The sequence below is a fragment of the Ornithorhynchus anatinus genome, chromosome 5, assembly GCF_004115215.2.
Source record: "Ornithorhynchus anatinus isolate Pmale09 chromosome 5, mOrnAna1.pri.v4, whole genome shotgun sequence".
Lineage (NCBI taxonomy): Eukaryota > Metazoa > Chordata > Mammalia > Monotremata > Ornithorhynchidae > Ornithorhynchus > Ornithorhynchus anatinus.
In genome coordinates this window covers 35,676,728-35,688,505 of record NC_041732.1, presented here as the reverse complement: position 1 = coordinate 35,688,505, position 11,778 = coordinate 35,676,728, and the positions used below count along the sequence as shown (strand labels likewise).

Here is an 11,778-nt window from a genome sequence, read left to right as displayed (position 1 = left end):
CCTTGTATCACACTGTCACGTCTGATGTTGAAAAAAAAAGTGGGGCGTGTCCAGGTTTCTGTCTTTGAATTACATGATTATTTCCTCCTTTAATTCAAGGAGAAAAATATCCCTGAAAAATATATCCTCCAAAAGCCCAATAAATCAATGTCATTGCTTAGGCAGAATTAGCTGGCTGCAGACAGTGTTTTATGGGCTGTTTCACTACCATTTTAATTAACTTCAAACAGGGAATACACTACTCCAGCTCTTCTCCCTTTCTCGAATGTCAGCTCCATCTCCATCCTAGGGCGAGGCCATCTTGGTAGCTTTATAAAGCCAATCAACCTTTGTTCATTTCTGTCCTCTAAGTCCGGCCAAATCAAACCTTGTGTAAAGGATTCTATGACAGAGGTTCACATTCTCCATTTCTCCCCTCCTCTTTCACTTAACTTCTTTAGTTTGCCTTTTTCTAGTAATGATAATATATTCTCTTGATAAAGAAAATCTGGGGGAATGGATGGAGTGGGTTTGGGGTGGTAGTAGGATTTTCAAAACCTCAAAGTCCAAACCCAACTTCCTAGGAGTTCTGCAAGGTTTGACTTTCCTAGTGGCCATATGTCTTTGCCCCAGCCTGACCCTGTGGGGTGCCTCAGGGTTCAGAGCAATGTAGTCTGGTGGAAAGTACATGGGCCTGAGAATCAGAGGACCTGAGTTCTAATTCCAGCTCTGCCAATTGCTTGCTCTGTGACCTTAGACATGTCACTTCACTTCTCTGGGTCTCAGTTTCCTCAACTGTAAAATGGGGATTAAATAGTACTACCTTCTACTTAGACCATGAACCACATGTGAGACAGGCACTGTGCCCAACCTGATTATCTTCCATCCACCCCAGCACTTAGAACAGTAGTTGACACTAGTGAGTGTCTTAACAAATACCATAAAACAAACAAACAAACAAACAAACACATGATGGGGCAGCAAATACTCAGCTGTTGCCTCTGGAACAGCAAGGCAGCCAGGAGTTCATGGTCATCCCTCACTGGAACTCCCAAGTGTCATCGTAAACAAACACACACACTCATAATTCCATGGCAACTTCATATGGAGGGATACTCTGTGCAGATCTTAGCTATAGCCTCACTTCTAACCCTGAGCCTATCTCCTAGGCATGAAGGTGGGAGGAGGAGGAAGCTGGGGAAAGGGGGAGATATGCCAAATTGATAATAATAATAGTATTTTTTAAACATTTACTATATGCCAAGCACTGTACTGAGCCCTGTACTAATAATAATGATAATTGAGGTATTTGTTAAGCGCTTCTTATGTGCCAGGCACTGTTCTAAGCACTGGGGTTGATACAAGATAATCATATTGGACATAGTCCCTGTCCCACAGAGGGCTCACAGTCTTAATCACCATTTTACAAATGAGGTAGCTGAGGTGCTAAGAAGCGAACTGACTTGCCCAAGATCACACAGTAGATGAATGGCAGAGCTGGGATTAGAATCCAGGTCCTTCTGACTCCCAGGCCCGTGCTCTCTCTGCTAGGCCACGTCCAAAATAATCAGGTCCCACATGGGGCTCACAAACTAAGCATAAGGGAGAACAGGTACTGAATCCCCATTTTACGGATGAGGGAATTGAGGCAGAGAGAAGTTAAGTGACTAGCCTGAAGTCACACAGCAGGAAGGAGCGGAGCCAGGATTAGAACCCAGGTCCTCTGACTCCCATGTCAGTAATCTTTCATTAGGCCACACTGCTTCTCACATTATCGGGAGGTAGGGAGCAGGAGGCAGAGATTGGGGCTGGTACTGCTCCTCTCTGAACTGATTTCAGGCACTACGTTGCAAGCCTAGAACTCTTCCTAGCTGAGACCTTTAAGCCTCCAAGAAATTGAACAGAGAATTCAGGAGGCACCAGATTCTTGTGCTTAACATGAAATGCAGTTATCCTAAGGCGGGGGTTGGGCACCTTGGCCTGGTTTTGCTGGAATCTATTATTGTAGAACTTGGTTTTACCTACATTCAAGGGATGGAAAAGGGAACAGCGCTAGAGCTGAATGTTATCCTAGGGAAAGTTCTCTAGGGCATGCTTTAACTGGGTTGATATTCTAAAAAATGACATAACAATTATGATCTTCTGCCCTTTAGAAAGTTAAACTTGGTCCTTTTCCAAATCTTTAAGTTAATCTAATGATGTCCTGATGATTCAATTGGCTAGTCATGAAATGGGAAAAATCTAGAGAGGATGAAGAGGCTGTAGTGAGGCAGGAATATGGGTTGTATACCCTTAATTGTGTCTTCTTCTTTTGACTCTCCCATAAGTTTTGTACAGTGCTCCAGTTGCAACAGCATCTCAATAATTACTTTTAAGTCATTCACCTGGCAAGGTTAAGAGTGTGAATTGTCCCTGCTCCCAACATGTCCTGTGGCCTGTGAAGAATTAAGGCACTCCAGAGCACTCCCCTGGCTTCTCTTTCCACCAGACAACCACACAAATTCTCCAAGAACTTGCTCTCTCACTGTCAATCAGAATTTTCAAGGTTCTGCTCTTGGCTTTTTTGTGTACCTCAGACTACATATCTACAATGCTCCCTGGGCACCACCAGAAGGCCAAGCAAATTCACAAGCCTCTTGCTTTTCCCCAACAACATCCGGGACTCTCAATATCCTCCTCCACTGGACCACCACCCTGCCTCCCTGCGATCTCACACCAGCATTCCTCTGCATCGCCAAAGAAGCTCCATTCTGACCTGTACCATCCTGGTGGCACAGCGGAAAAAAGCCGCAGCCTGGCACCATCTCCACAAAGGCTTGGGAAGAGTGAGGCAACTGCTGCTGTAGCGGTCACTCTGGTTGCAAATTGTGACTGTGGACTTAGTCATGAGGAGCCTGAAATTCTTCTCCTCTATCTGCAGCATCCTATTCATTCATCCATTCAATTGTATTTATAGAGCACTAAGTATGTGCAAAGCACAGTATTATGTGCTTGGGAGAGTACAATATAACAGTAAACAGACTCATTCCCTGCCCACCTCAAGCTTACAAACTACTGATCTTTGCTTCTGTCTTTATGTTATCTTAGTGTTTTGGTTCATCTCACCTTTATATATCTCTTGCCAGACCTCTCTCCCCCTTTTATTATTAGATGCTGAACTCTCTGAGGCCCGGGGATCATGTCTAATATCCACTTAGATATTCTCTCCCAGGGCTTTGTACTGTGCTCTGCATATAGTAAGTAATTAATAAATACTATTATTGCCATTTACCATTAAAGTCACTCTAATATCTCTATCACACCTTCCTTCCCAGAGAACTAGTCTGTCCAGTATTTTACTGTCTAGTATGTGGTATTAGTTCTAGACTCATGATGACTCTGGGCTAGAAGGTAGCAATACTTCAGCATGGCCTATTGGAGAAAGCACAGGTTTAGGAGACAGAAGAACCTGGGTTCTAATCCCAGCTCTGCTTTTTGCCTTTGAGCATGTCATTTAACTTATCTGTGCTTCAGCTCCTTAATCTGTAAAAAGGGGATAAAGACTGTGAGCTCTATGAGGCAGGTAGTAAGCACTCAACAAATGCCACAATTTATTTATATACTTATTTTTACTACTCTACACCAGTGACTGTGAACCCAGGCTACAGAAGACAAAACAGCACTGAGGGAAGTCACCTCCAAATAGAGGCAAGACAGCAGTGTGGCTCAGCAGCCTTCAATTCCTGATAAAGCAGCATAGCATCCTAGCAAAGCCTGTAGCATCTCCTGGGGCAGAGAAGGAAGAGGAATTAAACTCCTAGGTAGAAACACTATTCTCTGCACATAGTAAGGATTCAATAAATACCATTGAGTGGTTGATTGAGTGGTAGAGCAGACCACCTCCTGAGGAAGAAGGAGGGTAGAAAGATGTGGTAGGTGCAGTTGGCTGAGGGGAACAGTGGTGAATGCAGGATCCTTCCATGAGACTGGGGAGGGATGAAATGATGACTTGAGCTTCCTTCCAATTGTGGGATTTGATGCTGTTCTGTCTGGACGGGGACCAGGAAGAGACAGATGCACCCAGGTTGATGTCTGCTGCAGCTGGGAACTTACTCTGTTGAGAAGGAATGAAATTCTCTGGGCATTTCACCCAAGAAGCCAGCATTTCCCTAACCCTGGAACATTGTGTCACTAGCACAATGTAGTAGAACAATGTGAAGCTCAGAAATGATGACAGCCTGCCAGCTCCCTGCTGCAAATTCACAGCATTTCTTTCCTCCTCCTGAAGCTGAGAAAGCTGTTATTAGTTCACACTGTGATTTTCCAAGGTGAAATGCAGATGCATACTGTGCCACAAGAGGTGTGGCATCCACAGAGGACAGTAATTGCCCCGCCCATACGGAATCACTCAAAATTACCAATCGTTTATTGCCTTGTTTTTCAAGGGTTGTTTGTGAGCAGAAATTCATCATTGTTCCTCCACCCACCATGAATGCAGCATACTAACAGCTGACATAATGACCAAGCAATCTACAGTTCTCACTAGCTACCCCCTTTAGGGGAGACTTTGTTCAGGGTTCTGGTGTCTGGATCTTGCTTTGATGAACTGAGTGGTGAGTGTGCATATGTGGTTTTGTGTGTGTGTGTGTCTGTGAGAGAGACAGAGAGACAGAGAAGGAGAAGAGGGAGAAAGGGAGAAAAGGAGATAGGGACAGAGAAACGTGAGAGAGGAATTTAGAAAGGGAGAGAAGGCAAGTGAAGAGAACGATGAAGAGGAGAGGGGGAGGGGGAAGAAGAGAGAGGAAGAGAGAGGGAGAGTCGGAAGGAAGAGAATAGGAGAGAGGAAAGAGGAAAAGGAGAGTGAGATTTGGGATAGGCTATGTCTTAGAAAATTCCTTTCCCCACAGGGTTGAACTAGATCTCTGAATAAAATAGGAAGTCCTCAGTGGATTATCATCAAAGATTCCACAGATGTGGGAAACTACTGGAACCATCAGAGCTAAGCGAAGAGCTATAGAACCCCAAAGAAGAGAGAAGGCTTGGGTCTGGAAGAATGGACAAGCTCCTGTTCTAACTATGCAGTAGGTAGAGAGGAGCTTGCTCCAAACAATAATAATAATAATATAATAATAATAATGGTATTTGTTAAGCACTTATGTGCTGGGCATTGTAATAAGCACTGGGGTGGACACAAGCAGATCGGGTTGGACACAGTCCCTGTCCCACATGGGGAGCTCAGTCTCAATCCCCATTTTACAGATGAGGTAACTGAGGCCCACAGAAGTGAAGTGACTTGCCAAGGTCACACAGCAAATAGCAGAGCTGGGATTAGAACGCATGACCTTCTGACTCCCAGGCCCGTGCTCTATCCACTACACCAGGCTGCTTCTCAACCAGATGACACCGTTCAACCTGTGCCCAGACCAGGATTGACTCACAGGTTGAGTCAGCACATTTCATCCAGAGGCTTCCCAGGCCCTCTGGGAAGAGGTGAGGACTCACAAACACATACATGCACGTGCCTGCATAATCCACACAATCTCCCTTTCCTTTTTCAAGATTTCCTAAACACTCTGCTTCGGTGTGGACTGTACTTTCTCAGGCGGAGCACGCTTCACCAATCAGCAGCCAGCAGGGAAAATAGCCTTGTCTAGGCAGTGGGGCCTGGAGAAAACATTGGGTTGATTAACAGATGTTAATGCCAGAGTCACTTTTGTTTGATCAATCATGAAAGATGTAATTTTAGCCAGGTTTAGACTATTCTATTAAATAAAGATGGAACACGTCTGATGACCCAGATTTGCAGAAATCTCTAAAACCAGCATTTGAAGAACATCTGCATGCATATAATTTTAGGTGTGCTTTGAGCATGTCCATATGGCATTATCTAAGGTAAAATGTTATGGAAAGGTGGCATTTAGTTTTTCCTTTTTAGGAGGGTTTTGGTGCTAAGTACTAGATATTAAAGATAAAATATCATAAGCAATGGGTTGCAGAGTTGATTCATTATTTAAGTTGGAAGTAAATATCCTCCCATTTCCATATTTTCTGTACATTTCCATAGGTTTTTATAGTTACATTCTCTCACTGGAGAAATTTAAAAAAAATACAAATAAAGAGCCACATTAGAAACAATACCAAGAAAGTCTATTGCCTCCAGTGCTTTAGTGGGAGGAAACAAGCAGACAAAATTATTGCATCTCATTTGCCAAACAGGCATGTCAGCACACAAATACAACCTGTGAGTTAGGGGAGAGAATCACAACAAGCTGATTCGGAAAAAAGAGCTTTGTGAAGAAAAGAACTATGGTTTCCTTTTCAGAACTGATGATTAAATGAAAGCTGCTAAAGGATTTCCTAAGAAAAGAAGAACATCCATCACCAAATTTAAACCTCAAAGGACTATTCTCGGATCCCTTTAAGGGGAGTGCCTAGCAGCCTGTCTTTCTGTTGGAGCTCATATCTATCAATCAAGCAATCAATCAGTGATATTCATCGAGTGCTTACTGTGTACAGAGTACTGTAGTAAGTATTTAAAACAGGCATGGAGCACTTAGGCACCTAAGGATCGATCTCTCTTGAACAGTTTTCCCATGCAATTTCTGAGTTATGTGTTTTTATTAGTCTCGTTGACAAGACAGTCCCTTTTTTGTGCCTATCCTTCCACTTAGACTATAAGTCCCATGTGGAACAGGTACTACTACTAGAAGCAGCATGGCTTAGTGGAAAGAGCCTGGGCTTGGGAGTCAGAGGTCATGAGTTCTAATCCTGACTTTGCGGCTTATCAGCTGTGTGGCTTTGAGCAAGTCACTTAACTTCTCTCTGCCTCAGTTCCCTCATCTGTAAAATGGGGATAAAGACTGTGAGCCCCACCTTGTATCAACCCCAGTGCGTAGAACAGGGCTTTGCACATAATAAGCACTTAACACATACCATAATTATTATTATTATTACTACTAGTAATAATAATGATACTTGTTACGTGCTTACTATGTGCCATGCATTAAGCTAAGCACTGGAGTAGATACAAGTAAATCAGGTTGGACACAGTCCCTGTCCCACATGAGGCTCATACTCTTAATCTCCATTTTACAGAAGAGGTAGCTGAGGCCCAGAGAAGATAATAATAATAATAATAATGGTACTTTGTTAAGTGCTTAACTATGTACCAAGTGCTTTATTAAGTGCTGGGATGGATACAAGCAAATCAGGTTGGATACAGTCCCTGTCCCATGTGGGACTCACAGTGTCAATCCCCATTCTACAGATGAGGTAACTGAGGCACAGAGAAATGAAGTGACTTGCCCAAGGTTACAGGGCAGTCACATGGTGGAGATTACAACCCAGGTCCTTCTGACTCCCGGGCCCCTGCTCTATCTGCTATGTCTAAGGTACTTAGGGCAGTCACATGGTGGAGATTACAACCCAGGTCCTTCTGACTCCCGGGCCCCTGCTCTATCTGCTATGTCTAAGGTACTTATTTGTAACTGCTGCAGCATTTAAGCAGTGTCACTCAGTGGAAAGAGCCCGGGCTTGGGAGTCAGCGGTCATAGGTTCGAATCCCGGCTCTGCCACTTGCCATGATGTGACCGTGGGCAAGTCACTTAACTTCTCTGTGCCTCAGTTCCCTCATCTGTAAAATGGGGATTAAGACTGTGAGCCTCACGAGGGACAACCTGATTACTCTGTAACTACCCCAGCGCTTAGAACAGTGTTCTGCACATAGTAAGTGCTTAGCAAATACCAACATTATTATTTAAAACAGTCCTCAGCACGTTGCAAGTGCTTAATAAATGCCATTTAATAAGTCATTTGGTGCTTGAAAAATGCAAGCTGTCCCCTTTTTAAAATTTTGGCACATTTTTGAGGTGCCTTAACTCATTCAGGACTGTGGGGGCTATTTAGTTACGACTACTTCAGTCAGAGTTTCTGCTATTAAACAAGTCTAGGATGGGGTGCACAATACAGGTGCAAATTGCCTATGGTACATTTTATTGGATGACGGCCATCCCTGACCCCTGCATCTGTTCCTCCCCAACAGCCGAAAGGACTGATTTACAACTCAATAAAAGAGTCTCATCCTCTGATTGGTTCCAGCAGACAGGTTGCAATTGACTGGAAGATCTGCCAATCTTACAATGCAGGGAAATCATAGCGGTACACAGAGACTAAGAAAGAGAAAGATAAAATGTTTCTGAAAAACCTAAATCACTATCCTTTCCCATCCCCAGCCTCTTTACTCACCCCACTAATCCAGATCCACAATTCCACAACCCGGCTCTTCCAGTGGGGACTGGGTGAGGAAACACTGAAGTGGCTTCTACTGACTCCTTGGGAGGGGGTGGTGCCCACCTGCAGCACTGCTCTCTATAACATGTAGCCTCCCCCCTCTGGGGGACCAAGATGAAGTGGGGCGGGGGCATCCAAGAGGGGTTGCATTGGTAGAAGGGAGGAGAGAGACCTCTGTGGAGGGCAAGAAGTGAAGTTCATTGGAACGTCCACCTATCTCTTCTCCAGCTCTACATTCTGGGATCTAGACCAGCACCTGATGTAGCTTACACCCCACAGAAAATGGATGAGGCTCATCTTGGAGGTCTTTATCAGATAGACAAGCTGTAGCTCAAAATGATGGTAGGACTTCATAGAACTCTATAGGATGACCACGAGTTTGTTCATCTGTTACCTTCAAACTGGAGAAAAAAACTCAAACCACTTGGCATAATATTCCAGTTGGCCTCAAAATGTCCTCTGAAGGAAAGACTTGGGCAGGGGTGATTACCTTTCCTAGAGGTTAGAAAGAGTACACCTTTTCATTCATTCATTCAATAGTATTTATTGAGCGCTTACTATGTGCAGAGCACTGTACTAAGCGATTGGGATGAACAAGTTGGCAACAGATAGAGACAGTCCCTGCCGTTTGACGGGCTTACAGTCTAATCGGGGGAGACGGACAGACAAGAACAATGGCAATAAAGAGTCAAGGGGAAGAACATCTCATAAAAACAATGGCAACTAAATAGAATCAAGGCGATGTACAATTCATTAACACCTCCAATGAGAAGCAGTAGAAAAATTGTCCCCTTCTCACTGTAGCCTCATGCCCATTATATAATTTATTATTTTTGCTCTTCTGAAGTCAAGAAAGCTATTGTATAACTCCATGAAAATGCCTCTCTCTTTTTAAGCAACTAATTTTGTACTGAAGTTTTAACCTTACTCTCGTGCCCAAGAATCAGAAGACAAAATTCCAGACAGCCTCTATCTCATTTCTTTATCTCTCAGCTGGAATGACAAATCAAACACTGAAAGTCAATCTTGCAGTTCTTTTTTTGCCCCTTCATTTTTAACTACCTCTAGTATTGGCCTAACACCCAAGAGATCTGTGAGGAGCTCTTTCCCTCAAAATAGAGAGCTTTATATGTTGAGAGTCCTTTATATTGCTTGTGCTGTTGGGATGTTAACACCCAACCTGCAATATTTTATTATTTTTTTATGTGCCCTTAAAAAGCTGCATTTCTGTGGAGCTGCAGGGCTTTGGAAAATGAATTCAGCTGACACAATGAATTGGGATGTATCAAGATGGATGGCAGAGTCATATTCTAGTGCATCACATGACCTGTACCAATTTAGTGTGTCAGCTAAAAAGTTTGAAGGGAAAAAAGAAACGGTTAAAAAATTTTGTAAGTTACAAGTGTGGGTCTGGAAAATATGCTGCTCTTAAAACAACTTTTATCATTTTATTTTTCAAGTGCTTTTCAAGGAAAGTTGAATTGGAAAAAGAATTCCTCAGTTTATATCTACTATATAAACAATTATTCAGGTTCCTTAAAGAGGTTTCGACTGTGTTTGAAGGGAAGAGAAGGATAAAGAGAGCTTTGGTTAGGGAGATAGAGTTTTATGCTGGAGTTTGGTCTCCTAAATCCCCCATTTGGGATAGCAGAAATAGCAAAAAAAGAAAATCCCAATATCTCAAGAAGGGCCAAGAAGTGACATGGAGGTTTGGGGGCCTAAAAACCAAGTGAAAAGCCTAAATTCATCTTCAAATATCAGATTTTGAAACAAAAGACACTTAGCTCTGAAAGCAACCTAAATGGAGCAGGTTTATTTCTGTTTTCTTAACCTTATTTACACATGGATCATAAATACGCTTTTAGTTCCAGAGAGAATGAATAAACAGATATAGGAGAATCCAGAGTTCTCAGCATTTTCACTAATAATACCCAGGAGAACTTACCATTTGTTCTATCTCAGATTTGCTCATTTGCTTCCTTTTAGCCTGACAGTCCATACTGGGTTCACTTAAATACAAATCCCTTCTATGCTTTACCATTTCGTGAAGTCTCAAAGTGCTCTCAAAATACCCAAGACTTTTTTGAACAGGAAAATGGTCTACATTGTCACTTTCACAGTAGTTTTTAAATCCATTTTCCTATGGTTAGAGTTCATTTCCAGGAAGAAAATCCACATGTCCTTATTAAATATAAGATATGTGGTGAATTTACCTGGTTATTTTTTTACCAAGGAATTTATAGCACTTTTATATGTACCTCATTTTGTTCTCAGACTTTATTTTTACCAAGAGAGCCATGTTTTGGAAAGCAAAGGGCATAGATGATTATCCCCTCTATGAGAATAATGAAAGACATGCAGACAGGTTAAGTGACCTTCCCAAGGTCATTCTGCAGTTCAGTGACAAATCAGGGAAAACGAGCCAGGTCTTTGGATCCTCTCAGCTCTGCCCACCTAACAACATTGTCTCTTCACTCCTATTTCGTTCCTCATGGAGAGAGGGTAGAGTTACTGAATAGTTTTGTCACTGAGCCTTGAATTCAGATGGAATGACCCTTCTGAGAATCATATGGAATGAGGAGTATACACAGCCCTTGGACTCCTGGCATGGAGGTTCCTCATTTCAGTTTTCAGGCCTCAGTGGTTTCTGAGATACTGAGAAAGGAAACCTGTACAGTGGGATTAGATTCATCTCACCTCCAATAATAGAAGAAGTAAAACTAACTTAAAAAGAAATACAATATACTAGTGTTTCAGTATAGTATCACCTTACTATATTGATTGTGTTCCAGAACAGGCAGAAAATACTACAGCTGCAGGGAGAAAGTCTCAGTAGAAAATAATATTAGTCAGTCAGTCAGTCAATCATATATATTGAGCATTTACTGTGCTTAGCGCTGGGAAGAGTACATTATAACAATGTTCATTCATTTAGTCATTCAAATATGTTTATTGAGCACTTAATGTGTCCAGAGGACTGTACTAAGAACTTGGGAGAGTAAAATATAACAACAGATACATTCTCTGCCCACACTGAGCTTATAGTCTAGAGGGGGAAACAGACATTAATACAAATAAATTACAGATATGTACATAAGTGCTGCCCCCTCAGGATTGCATCTGGAGAGTTTCCAGTACTCTACCAGTCTCGGCTATGAGGGAGAGTGAAGCAAAGGCATACCCATTCCATTCCTAGCTTGGGCAGTGGCTAGCAAGTGGAAGGTAATCTGCTACAAGTCAAAATAATAATAATAATAATAATGTTGGTATTTGTTCAGCGCTTCCTATGTGCAGAGCACTGTTCTAAGCACTGGGGTAGATACAGGGTAATCAGGTTGTCCCACGTGAGGCTCACAGTTAATCCCCATTTTACAGATGAGGTAACTGAGGCACAGAGAGGTTAAGTGACTTGCCCACAGTCACACAGTTGACAAGTGGCAGAGCCAGGAGTCGAACTCATGACCTCTGACTTTGAAGCCCAGGCTCTTTCCACTGATCCAGGCTTACCTGTGCTGGGCAGCAGCAGCAAGG

At 42.7% G+C, this 11,778-nt stretch overlaps 1 non-coding gene across 1 annotated transcript; it reads left to right on the top strand.

The window, feature by feature from the left end:
• The first annotated feature begins 11,349 nt into the window (after nt 1-11,349).
• On the top strand, nt 11,350-11,485 carry LOC114812475. The gene has a single exon (XR_003760128.1). It is a non-coding gene; the product is annotated as a small nucleolar RNA SNORA7 (small nucleolar RNA).
• Nucleotides 11,486-11,778: the final 293 nt, after the last annotated feature.